The 13,906-nt window shown below is 36.0% G+C and overlaps 1 protein-coding gene across 3 annotated transcripts in view; it reads left to right on the top strand.

The window, feature by feature from the left end:
* atxn7 (ataxin 7) overlaps positions 1-13,906 on the top strand; it is a 48,910-nt gene that overhangs the window by 14,459 nt on the left and 20,545 nt on the right. The window lies entirely within an intron of this gene.

The following is a 13,906-nucleotide window of genomic DNA, read 5'->3' as shown; positions in this document are numbered from 1 at the left end:
CATTGCTTTTTAAATAAAGCAATATATAGTCTTAATCTGCCTCATTTATAAAATGTTGTGATAAAACCATCCCACATTTGATTTTACGATCATTTCGCCAATGTGCATACGTGTGATTCAGAGAATGAACGTAAGCACAAAAACCTCTCTTCCAGATGTGAAATCTATAAAACGCAAATTATCCTGAAATTGTGCGCAGCTGAATGGTTTCAAATCTCCGACTTGTAAACGCCCCCTAATTAATGTAATAAACATATAAATGTTCACCAGTCAATGTCCAAATCCTTTACTTGAGAATGGCAAGCAGAAAGAATAACTTGGATTCCCAAATACCTGCAGTACTCCGACTTTATGCCACAAGGAAAAGTTCGTACACACTAAAAAACGGCCTGATGGAAGTGTTGATAAAAATAAAGTTGCCTGCAGCTAGGAATTTGCATATCACCAGAGTTTGTCAACTCTAAAGTACCACATCAATGGAAAGCATCCAGGAGTTAACGTTACATCTGCTAAGACCCTGACGTGGCGCTAAGCACTTTTCCACGTCAAATATGAACGTAGATTTTACGTAGTAAGTTCAAATATGTGTTTGTACGCATGTTTTATGAATGAGGCCGAATGTGATTTGGTCAATCCTCTACTTGATCACAGGCCCTACTCTTAGGCACAATGATGCCGCCCCAAAACTCAGACATACCAGAAACTCTTTCATTCCAACATAACAGAACATTAAACACTAACAGATCTCTCCCTCTCCACAAACCCATAAAATAACACTTCATTTTAACATTTTAATTTAAACTTGCTCTCCTTTAACATTCAGGATCAAAGCATCCTAGAAATCTTCTGTAACTCATTCAGTTTAATATAATCAATTATTGAGTTGACAAAACTTTTTTTTCTATTAAGTACAATTAACTAATATTTAAGTAAAATTAACTAGCTTAGTAGATTTGACTGTTAGATTTTACAGTCAGACAACATGAACACAGACAGTTTATTCAGGATTCTGACACCATTCAGAGATTGTCTTCAGTGTTCATGGACAATGCAGTTGTTTTGTCTTAAAATAATCTAAAGGAGTAATTATTTAAATCATTATTGTTTGTTAACTTGCTGCTTCACGTTGAGGTCCTGATCACCCTGTTTATTTTGTGAGAATGACTGTCTGTCTGTATATTATCCCCTACTTAGATTTAAATGAATATAATTGACAGCGGTATCATTTACATGTATAATGGTCTAGGTAGTTGTCGATCATATTTTTAAATAGGGGTGTCGAAATTAATCGTTTCTACGATGCATCGCGATGCAGACGAGGACGATTCGGTATCGGTTCAGTAATAGACCATAACCGGTTATACTGACGCTTTTCTGACGTCATTTGTCGCGTGTGTACTTTGTCGCGGTAGCATACAATGGCAGAGGAGGCGAGACGGGAGTAATTAAAAATGCTCCGAATACTTAAAAAGCCTACATCTATTCTGGGCACATTTCGGCTCTAATGAACAACCTGGTAAGCACGACCTGGAGAAGACACGCGCTGTGCGCGCTCATGTCACGCACACATAGAGCTGATTTAAGTATCCGAACCCGATGGTCAAATTACAATTATTCTGTGTTGTTTAGGCTTGGGCGGTATCCAAATTTTGATTCCGTCAAACCTCCTGCCTATTTTACCTCGATATACGGTATTACCGTGAATAATTAAAAATTATGACATAAGGCTCAGACAGCGTCACCAAATTGTTGGCCTGTGCCTAAACCGTACAGAAACTGAATACCTAACACTAATACTGAAACATGTACAAAATAACATGCACAACAATATTAACAACTTTTATTAAAAACAAATAGCAGCTTATAAAAAAAGTTCAAATACAACAGTCAAACATAATTAAATTAACATAAACATCCAGAACAGTTTTTGCGCAGAGACATGCACACAAATCAATTAAATTAAATCACACCGCCCAAACAACTTTTAATAACAAAAAATACCTGAATAAATAAAAAATAAACACAGTGCGAATAGGAACGAATGGCAAGTGGCATCAAATCTAGTCAAGATTTTCGCTAGAAAAACCAGCATGTTTACTTTGAAATGAGCTGCTTTGAAACAATCTACATTGTTAAAAGCTCTATATAAATGAAGATGACTTGACTACTTGGTCCACAACGTGCCCTGTTAAAGCCGGACAGACAACTTTACCTAGCGTGCTGAAAACTCGCTTCGATGGTGTGCTTGTGGCACAGACGCACAGGTACTTTCGTGCCGCTCGCGACATCTGGGGAAAATGCCCGGCAGCATTTTTCCACCAGAAAATTCATTCGTTTAACGAATGACTGAATTAATTGGCCTAAATAAACGAATGAATGAATAGGCCTAAATAAACGAATGAATGAATAGGCCTAAATAAACGGATGAATGAATGAACAGGCCTAAATAAAGGAATGAATGAATAGGCCTATATAAACGAATGAATGAATAGGCCTATATAAACGAATGACTGAATGAACAGGCCTAAATAAACAAATGAATGAATGAATAGGCCTAAATAAACGAATGAATGCATAAATAAATAAGTCCATTAATGTATTATTCCATTTGTTCAAATTTGCATGCACATTTTTTTAAATAAATCCCTTATGCGCTTAAAGCCTGCATTTATTTGATTAAAAATACAGGAATTTTTTTCACAATTTAAAAAATGGTTCTCTATTTTAATATAGCCTTCTTTTAAATATAATTTATTTATGTGATGCAAAGCATATATATGCCCCTTTTTTTTAATTTGAGCCCCTATCTCTGCATGTTTTATGCTTACCGTTATGAGACTGTTCTGGGAGTCCCAAGTCCACTTGCTTCTTGTAGAGTTCATGCTTACGTTGCAATGAGTGAACACGGGTCCATCCTCGCAGCACTGAGTGGATGGTGGTTTCGTATGGTATTGTATGATGGTATTTCCATCTCTCGCGGTCACCTTTTTGTTGCACAATTTGCAAATTGCCTCGTCCGAATTTACCGCCTCTCCATTCTCGTTCGGTCGAAACCCTAAATACTGCCAAACTGCAGAAGTTGTGTTCTTTTTCGAGACCAGGTCACTCGGTGCGCGACTCGCCATCTTTCCGCCTCTCTCTCTCTCTCTTTCTCCTCCACGCTGTCACTTGATGACTACCACGCACGCATTTTTAGGCATTAAATAAATTATATTTAATATTTAATCCTTGTCTCCTATATAAGTGCATTGTATTTTTTTATGACGGTATTGAAACTGATACCGTTGCTATTTTTAGATCCCGCGGTATACGATATTACCGTATTACCGCCCAAGCCTAGTGTTGTTACGCGTGATTACAAATGGATGATCGTTACCTTCAACAGCGGGCTCGGAGACGGTTGATGCGCGCATCTCTATGGTAACATTATACACTGATGAATGAGCGCTGCTTTTAAATGAACATTTCTTTACAACAAAATTGATTTGACACAATTTTATTTACTAAATGGCATAAACAGGCTTTACTCCCTTGAAACTTAAACTGGAATGTCACTGTTTCTGTCAGTGCGACTTACCGAACAGGCGAACGCGCGCGCGCACGCACACATCACTTTTGGAGTAAAAATTTAAATTGCAGATGCAGTGCATTGCAATATCGAATTGAACTGAATCGATGACATGATAATCGTAATCGAACTGAACCGTGAGACCAGTGTAGGTTCACACCCCTATTTTTAAATCCTCCTTTTTGTAAATTAAATATGTATAATTAGCATATTGATGATCCATACAAAGTAGAGGACACCTTGCAATTGCTGTCATGCCTGTTTGTAAATATATCATTCAATATCAAATTCAAATCAATATCATTCTAGATCTTAGATTTCATGCTAAGATCCTCATGCTAAGATCTTAGCTTCTTAGCATGAAGTTAATAAACATGTCATCACGAGGGCTTTTTTTCTCTATTTTTCTTTCAGTATAGGAAGTGTGAGATACTGTACCTGTCATGACACTTATCTAACAGGGCATTTGTATTGACAAACAATAGAGCCATTATGTACACCGCTACACCATTGCACAGTTTAGAGTAAATTGGAAGACTCAAAGACGTCGCACAGGAATCTGTCAGATATGTCAACCTTTTGGGTTGCGTAAGATGAAAAACAACACCTTTCGCATTTATGGACTGAAATCATTGGGTTTTATGTTATGCTTTAATTAGTGTTTTCTATCTAAATTCTGATTTATTTTAAGCATAACTGTTCTCAGGTCAGAGTAAAGTCAAAGTCCTGAACACATCTTTATGAAGGTTGTAGTTTCAATTTCAGCTTGGTCTACGCCTGAAATATTTATGTGTTGCTGGATGTATTGAAAGCAGCTTATGTTGTGCTGTAGATGTGGAAATTATTGCTTCTAGCCTATACCTTACCTTAAGAGCACCATGTGTTATTGTATAGTCAGGAACTGGGCCGCAGGATGGGTCTAAGCAAGGGGGAAAAAATGAGAAAATATCCTTTACAAATTCACAGCTACAGTGATGTGAATAAGTTAGGAAACCCATGCTAAAGTTGCCTAAAAAGAGGAATAAAAATCATCTTTTGGAAATTGATCTTAATGCCTTAATTGGAAAAATGAGGAAAAATCCAACTTTTAAGGACACCAATTTTCTTTGTGTATGAATAATGTATCATAAATAAATGTTCTTCCTTAAAATACAGGGTGCATAAGTCAGGACACCCCTATGTTAAATTCCCATAGAGTCAGGCAGATTTTTATTTTTAAAGGCCAGTTATTTCATGGATCCAGGATAATATGCATCCTGTTAAAGTTCCCTTGGCCTTTGGAATTAAAATATCCCACATCATCACACACCTTCACCATACCTAGAGATTGGCATGGGGTACTTTCCATAAGATCATCTTTCAATGCAAATCAAACCAGCTATTAGGTTAACTGAAATAAAACCATGCCAATCACTAGGTATGGTGAAGGTGTGTGATGATGTGGGATATTTTAATTGAAGAATGTATTTTAAGGAAGAACATTTATTTATTTATGATACATTATTCATTCACAAAGAAAATTGGTGTCCTTAAAGATTGGATTTTTCCTCATTTTTTAATTAAGGCATTAAGATCAATTTCCAAAAGATGATTTTTTATTCCTCTTTTTAGGCAACTTTACCATGGGTTCCTAACTTATTCACATCACTGTATATAATAAAATATATTATAATTAGGGCTGTAAAAATAACGTGTTAATTTCGATTAATTAATCTGAGAAAAGATAACGCGTTAAAAAAATAATGCAGATTAATCCATTCCGTATTGACCTTTTACACGGAGCCGTTCTAGCCACCATTCGACTGTAAAATGAAGGAGGGAGACGAGAACGCGCTGCCTGGATCATTGATTGGAACATTTACTTAAAAACTGTCTGATGGAAGTGTGGATAAAAAATAAAGTCGTCTGCAGCTAGGAATTTTCATATCACCAGAGTTCGTCAATTCTAAAGTACCACATCAATGCAAAGCATCCAGGAGTTACCGTTAATCCGGAGGTACGGCCTAGCACGTCCCGTGATACCAACTCTAGCAGTCAACGTCATCTTCGAACCACACTGGAGCAAACATTGAAACCCAAACTTAGCAAATCTGTATGTGACCAACTGAGCAATTCCCTTGCTAAATGGATCGCAATGTCCTGCAGACCAGGTTCGGTGATAGAAGACAGAGGGTTAGTGGAGGTTTTGCAGATTGCCTCTTCAGACATAACATATAACCCGCCATCGTGGAACACCATTATGTTAAAAATCTAGCCACTGTACGACACAAAAAACAAAAGGAGGAAGTTTGTGGTGGGAGCAGGATATATCGCGCTGACGGGATCACTGGACTTCAGTTAGCAATCACAATTACCTTGGTGTTCAGACAAATAATAATAAAAGAGTTTTTGAACTTTAATGTCACTAATGCGATTATTCATTGATTCATTTGAATTGCAAAATTTAAAATACTTTCACAGCAAAAATTATGTATGCTATTTAATTTAGATTAATTAATCACAGATTATGTAATTAATTAGATTACATTTTTAATCGATTGACAGCCCAAATTATAATAAAATATAATAATGATTAAAGGGACAGTTCACACAAAAATGAAAATTCTGTCATCATTTACACTGTTGTTCCTAAAAGAATGAAGAATGTCTCATGATACGATTCAATTATGATTCAGAGGAAAACGATTGGATTATAAAACTATTCTCGGATGCATCATGATTCATCTTTTTCTCCAATTCTTTTATTAATAATAAATACTATTTTAATAATCACAATATAGTCATTTTTGCTATTTTATCACTGTTTGAAAAAAAAGAACTAAGATCCAAATAACAAACTTTAGGACAAATAAAATTAAATCTATTCAACAGAAGCATTCAAGAACAGATATTCAATAATCATATGTAAAAATAATCACTGGCCGCATAGTCTTTAGTGTATTACAAATTATGTAAAATATTATTAAAGCTATGAAAGTATTCAGTCAAGAGCAGTGAGAGTTTAGATCTTCCTTTTTTTCTAGAAATATCTGCTTTCAAGAAGTTAGGTACATTTATCTAGTACAAACATCAGATGTAAATGCTTTGCTTCCGAAGGACATACACAACCTTTTTTAAATATATCATAAGAATACTTTATTTACACTGAAACAGTACATTCATATGTATGATAGACCTATATAATTACATTTTTAAAATTTTTATTATTTTGTTTTAATGCATTGATGCAGAATCGTTCACATTAGCATCCCGATGCATCATAGAAACAAATTCTATTCCACAGCTCTAGTTCCAAACCTGTCTTTCTTTCAAACTCAATTTCTTCTGTGATACTCAAAAGACATTTTGAAGGATGTTGGTTACCAAACCATTTTGATGACCATTGACTTACATTTGTTAAAAAAAAAAAGTCAAATGTATATTTTATTATGTTCCGCAGAAGAAAGAAATTCATACGGGTTTGGTACGACTTGATTCAATTATGGTGAACTGTCTTTTTAAAGCTTGTACAGTGGCAGTGGAGGCCAGAAATTGTAATTGGGCTCTTTATTACCCATTTGCGACTCACTTGAGAGATGTAGGATGACATAACCGAAACCGACCATGTTACTATGTTACTAACCTCAGTGACTATGTCAAACAAACAACCTTTAAGTTCTGCTTGTAGTTTTGAGAATGTATTTGAACAAAGATACAAATTTAATTGTCTGTCTTCATGCCATCATAAACATCTACTGTATGTAACGGTTATTTTGATTATAAATTTAGAACTGAACATTTTGTAAATTCACACACGTACACTACCATTTCAAAGTTTGGGGGTTGGTAAGATTTTTTTTAAAATGGGTTTCTTATGCTCACCAAGGCTGCATTTATATAGTTAATAATTCAGTAAAAACAGTAATATTGTAAAATAGTATTATAATTTAACAACTGTTATTCTATTGTAATATTTTTTTAATTTAATTTATTTCTTTAATGGCTAAGCTGAATTTTCAGCAGACAGTACTCCACTCTTTAGCACCACATGATTATTCAGAAATCATTCTCATATGTTGATTTGGTGTGCGGTAATGTTTTAGAATTTGAATGTATTAATATTTTATAGAAACCATTTCAAAGTGGCTTGCAAAAGTATTCAAACCCTTGTTTGCTGCCTTATGTTAATCTACTTTAAATTACTTTTCCCCCACATTAATCTACACTCCATACACCATAATGACAAAGCAAAAAAAAAGTGTTAGGGGTGGGCGATATACTGGTAGACACGATTAACCGGTAGAAATTTGTCAACCGGTAGAGATTTTGGACTATTGTCTCTATCGCTGTTACACTCACATGATGCTGCTGTGCTGCACGGTCATGAAAGCTTATCATTTGCATACGTTTTTAAGCCTTGCGGTTTAAAAACAAGTGATTTTAAACTGTTGAAGTGCGGTAAGTCGCGAAAGCGAACTCATTTCAGTATATGCGCGTGGTCTCTGAGAGACAATTTTTTGACAACTTATTGGGCTTGAATGGTTAAATGCACATACCTGTGTGTCAAAGTGACCATGTATTTACAAGTAAACCGAGTCATTTATGTCTTATGTGAACGTAAACAGTTGAGAAAGAAAACGCACGAGAAAAGTGAAGAAAATAAATTACTCATGTCGGCACATGAAAACCCACTTGGAATTTACAAAAAAGCACCTAAAGGACTCTCTCAGACTGTGAGAAACAATAATCTCTGGTCTGATGAAGCTCAGTTCCAAGCAACATGTATGGAGTAAACCTGCACAATACCATCCCAACAGTAAAGTTTTGTGGTAGCAGCATCATACTGTGGGGGAGTTTTTCAGCGGCAGGGACTATGGGACTCGTCAGAGTAGAAGGAAATCTCAATGCAGCAAAATATAGAGTTAGCCTTAAGGAAAGCCTAGTCCAGAGCATTCAGAACCTCAGACAGAACAGACGGTTCGCCTTTCAGGACAATGACCCTAAGCACACAGCTAAGACAATGCAAGAGTGGCTTATGGACAACCGTGTGAATGTCCTTGAGTGGCCCAGCCAGTGCCTGGCCTTGAATCCACTCGAATATCTCTGGAGAAACCTAAAAATGTCTGCCCACCGACGGTCCCCATCCAACCCTACATAGCTTAAGAGGATCTGAGGTGAAGAACGGCAGAAAATCACCAAATGCAGATGTGCAAAGCTTGTCGCATCATACCCAAAAAGACTTGTGGCTGTAAAGGTGCTTTAACTAAGTACTGAGTTAAGGGTTTGAATACTTATGCAATGTACTTATTTCACAAATCTGTTTTTTGCTGTCATTTTGGTGTATGGAGTGTAGATTGATGTGAAAAAGTAATTTAAAGTAGTCTTACATAAGGCAGCAACATAACAAAATGTAAAAAAAATTTTAGAAAAATGAAGGGGTATGAATACTTTTGCAAGGCACTGTATTAAGCTGCACAACTGTTTTTACAACATTGATCATTATAAGAAATCTTTATTGAGCACCAAATCAGCATATTTTAATGTTTTCTGAAGTCATCATACATCTGTTTTTTTACTTTGTCATTATTGTGTATGTAGTGTAGATTGATGTGAAAAAGTAATTAAAAAAAGTTTAACATAAGGCAGCAATAGGTTTAACAGGCCAATGGGGAGCCAGTTTTGGGTATTTAAGATTACCAGTCCTCATTTCAATCAGTAACTAAATAATGATTACCAAACCAAAAAACACCTAAACCAGCAGGATCTGAAAGACCCCCAGAAGCTGGTGTTCCCACAAACACACACATAAAAACTGTGAAACACTCTATTTCACACAACTGCTGTACGATGATCAGTGAAAGGTGACTGAATGGAGAGATGTGTGGTGAGGATCTTGCAGCTCTTCATCAGATGAGGAAAAGCGAGAGGGGTGGAAACGCAGACGCACCACGCGTGGAGTTAAACCTCCGAGTGTGTTCGTGCACTGGGCTTCCAAGAGCTTCTCTACCTAGATCATTTATCAATGACAGTAAAGGGGATGGTCAAATTATCCACTCACAGTCTCTCTCTCTCTGTCTCTCTCTCTCTCTCTCTCTCTCGCTCCTTGTCTCTCCCTCTCACCTTATCGCTATCTCTGTCTCTCTCGCTTAGTAACAATACCTTTTTCTCTTCCTTTTTCTCCCTCCATTTTCATATCCATCGCTTCCGTCCGCATCTCTGTTCTCTCTCTTTCAGCACATTCTGTTTGTCCTCCACTTTCTCTCAGATCTGAGACGACATTAAAAACAGACATATTACAGTGTCTTCTAATCATGCAAGTCAACCCGGCTCTGATGGAGCAAACATATCCTGTCTGCATCTCGGATATGCTGTCATAAGCATGTTGTTGTTTAATGTTGGGATTGATACCTGGAGGAGCGCTGAGGCTCAGATTTTATTTCATTGTTACGCCGGAAAGCTTATTTTGAAATTTTAAAGGATACGTACTGCTGATGGTTTCTCTCTGTAGTTAAACATATAGCATGCAACCTTTGAGGCTACTCTGAATGAGTCACTATCTGTGTGTTCTACGTGTGCATTTGTATAATTTAAATGTGCGTAAAATATGGAGATGCTGCCTACTGTAGAAGTACTTATTCTGACAATTTAAATATACCTTGCCCACTCATATGACTCAGGCTTTGAATATCTGCTGAGAAAAATCCCCAACATTTGTATAGAATATAAGACGATTCTTAAAACATACTGAAATATGTCAGGCATATGTGTACATCTGACTGACAGACTTCGGCTGTGGTCACATCTTAATGTTTAAATATGTGCCCTTTTTCAAAAATCATTTTTGAGAGGCCGTGTCAAATTAAGTTAAATATTTTTAATATAATCAATTGTATTAAATTAATGAGTTAAATTTACAGCACTAGTTTTAATGATCTGGAATGTGTGTATGTACATACCAGTCAGAAGTTTGGTGTCGGAAAGATTATTATTTATTATTTTTAAGATTATAATTATTACTTTTAATTAAATAAATAAATACTTCCGAAAGGAAGAATTTGATTAATCATAAGTGACAATAAAGACTCTTTACATTCTTGCAAAAAACTTATATTTCAAACAAACGTTTTTATAACTTTCTATTAACCAAAGAATCCTAAAAAAATAAATCATGGTTTGCACAAAAATACACTGCCTTGCGAAAGTATTTGTACCCCTTGTTTTTCCCCCCACATTCATACTGTGGGGGTGTTTTTCAGCGGCAGGGACTATGGGACTCGTCAGAGTAGAAGGAAATCTCAATGCAGCAAAATATAGAGTTAGCCTTAATGAAAGCCTAGTCCAGAGCATTCAGAACCTCAGACAGGACAGATGGTTCGCCTTTCAGGACAATGACCCTAAGCACACAGCTAAGACAATGCAAGAGTGGCTTATGGACAACCGTGTGAATGTCCTTGAGTGGCCCAGCCAGTGCCTGGCCTTGAATCCACTCGAATATCTCTGGAGAAACCTAAAAATGTCTGTCCACCGACGGTCCCCATCCAACCCTACATAGCTTAAGAGGATCTGAGGAGAAGAACGGCAGAAAATCACCAAATGCAGATGTGCAAAGCTTGTCGCATCATACCCAAAAAGACTTGTGGCTGTAAAGGTGCTTTAAGTACTGAGTTAAGGGTTTGAATACTTATGCAATGTACTTATTTCACAAATCTGTTTTTTGCTGTCATTATAGTGTATGTAGTGTAGATTGATGTGAAAAAGTAATTTAAAGTAGTTTTACATAAGGCAGCAACATAGCAAAATGTAAAAAAAAAAATGAAGGGGTACGAATACTTTTGGCTGTATTAAGCTGCACAACTGTTTTTACAACATTGATAATAATAAGAAATCTTTATTGAGCACCAAATCAGCATATTAGAATGATTTCTGAAGGATCATGTGACACTGAAGACTGGAGTAATGATGCTGAAAATTCAGCTTTGCCATTACATGAATAAATTATATATTTAAAATATATTAGAATAGAAACCCGTTATTTTAAATTGTAACAATATTTCACAATATCACTGTTATTACTTGATTTTTTCTTGGTGAGCATAAAATACCTCTTTCAAAAACATTAAACAATCTTCCAGACCACAAATGTTTCAAATGAAATGTATTAGCAAGCGAAATGTTCTTAAATGTAGCTTAATAATTTTCAACATACATCTAAAAGCATAGACTGATATTTGATAAAGTGATTTTCATTTTGCCTGTTTGACCTTTTGTCATCAGATCACGCTTCAACTTTTGAATTGTTTTGTTTTGAAATGAATACAATTCAGTTGCACTCGCACAGTGATGTTTTTAGAGATTAAAAAAGGGAGCTGTTTTTTAATGATGTGTTATGTAGTCATTTCATTGAACATGACCAAACTGGTTTGGTTTCTTTGACGCAGTTATAACAGACATACTATATAACGCAGCAACTCACACATTTAATTCGATTAATAATGGAATGTCAGTGCGCCATATATTGAGAAGATGACAAGATTTAGGTTTGCAAACATCTCGAATCAGATCAAAACCTTAGCCCTGGATATCTACTTCATCTTTTGTGAATTCCTGAAGAGGCTATTGTTCTGATTTGCAGTAATTATACTGTGAGAGCAACACAGGTAAGCCCAGGTGACGCTGGCCACTCGATGTCATCTTTTCAAGCAGTGATGTTTTTTGGAGTGTCTCTGTGTGAGAAAGCTGTAGTGAAACAGCAGTAACAGCGCTGCTTCTGTCCCCTCTCTTAATCACTCGCACTAATTAACCTCTTGGCTCTCAGACTAATGGACAGTTAGTGCCTCTCTGAGCTCCACATCTTCAGCTGACAAAACACTTCTGAATATAATGCTTGCTGCTCGTTTACCCCTTTGGTTTATGTTTATGAAGTATTTACAAAAGGTGTTGCAAGTTAAATGTGAAGATGTATTGTCAGTGCATTTCAATATCTAACCTGGTGAAAGTTGGTATGGAGAAGTGTAATTTGAGGAGAGAGATGGAGAAAATGCAAGCCAGACTCAAACCCACATTTGCTGCATGGGCATCAAGGGCGTCATCACAAACACATTGATAATAACTGATCTGGTGGCATTGTTTAACGAATAGTTAAAAAAAAGACACAAGCAGGAAACAAATTTGCATCTCCTGCATGAGCACCATGACTCATCGTGCAACTGCTTGGCCTTTACTCAACGCCATGGTGAGAATCTGATATTGTAGCATTTTTAATTAATAGTATGAAAAGCCAGAATTAAACCCACATCTCTTGCATGAGCTCCAAAGCTCATCATGACAACTGCTAAGCCTTCTCAACAACATAGTGAAAAATGGATCTTGTCGAATTTTTCTTAATATTATTCTATAAAAAAAGAACACAAGTCAAAATCAAACCCACATTTCCTGCATTAGCACCATGACTCAACAAGTCAGCAGCTAGGCCATGATTCAAAACCCATTTTTAACGTCATCATAAATAACTGATGTTGTTCTCATTGTGTGGATTTGATTAACACATTTGATCTATAATATGCAATATAGTAATGCAACAAATGAATGCAACTAACATGATATTGATAAAACATAATTGCATTTTCATGAAGAATTTAAAATGTACTTTTCTTTGTCCATTTGCTTTAAAAATTACTGTTTTATTAAATCGATTTTTACTTATTTGTCACTTTGAAATGTAATTATTTACATTTTTAAATGTAATTAATTAATAATTAATAAATAAACAGCTTTAGGTGTGTCTATTTATATTCGAAGAATGGCATTTCCGGTGGCTTTGGTGCCGTTTTCAAATCTCACCGGTTATTTAAATGTTTTGCCCATAAACAAATAATGTTGTTTGTCCCTGGTTCAGCATATAATCTGTTTTGTTAGAAAATGGTAATTTGCATGTTGTTAACCTAAAGTATTTTAGACGTTTTCTCAGAATGTACGAAAAGGGTAGTTTGCATTTGGAGCAGTGACCACATTAAGCCTTGCTAAATAGCTAAGAATAGAAGCCATTTTCTTTCTTTCCTTATTTTTTTAACATGCTGATATTTTTTTCTACTGCTTTCATCTATTTTCAGTGCAGTTATTTGTGTGGTTTGGGTTGACTGTTTACCACAAACTCTGCTGTCAATTCAGGGCACTTTCTGAAAGTATGAATCTTGAACGTCAAATACCACCTACTTCACGGCTCTCCACCACTTGCTTTATAATATTTCGGCCTTGCAGATTTCACTACTTTACAACTGCCACTCTTAATCTGCAATCTCACTTTCTTTCCTCTCCTCGTTCTCCCACTCAATTACTCTTTTCCTCACTGGCTCTCCCACC

Source organism: Siphateles boraxobius, unplaced genomic scaffold, assembly GCF_051911475.1.
Source record: "Siphateles boraxobius isolate OS27281-9 unplaced genomic scaffold, OSU_SipBor_1 5, whole genome shotgun sequence".
NCBI lineage: Eukaryota > Metazoa > Chordata > Actinopteri > Cypriniformes > Leuciscidae > Siphateles > Siphateles boraxobius.
This window is presented reverse-complemented; position numbering and strand designations above follow the sequence as displayed.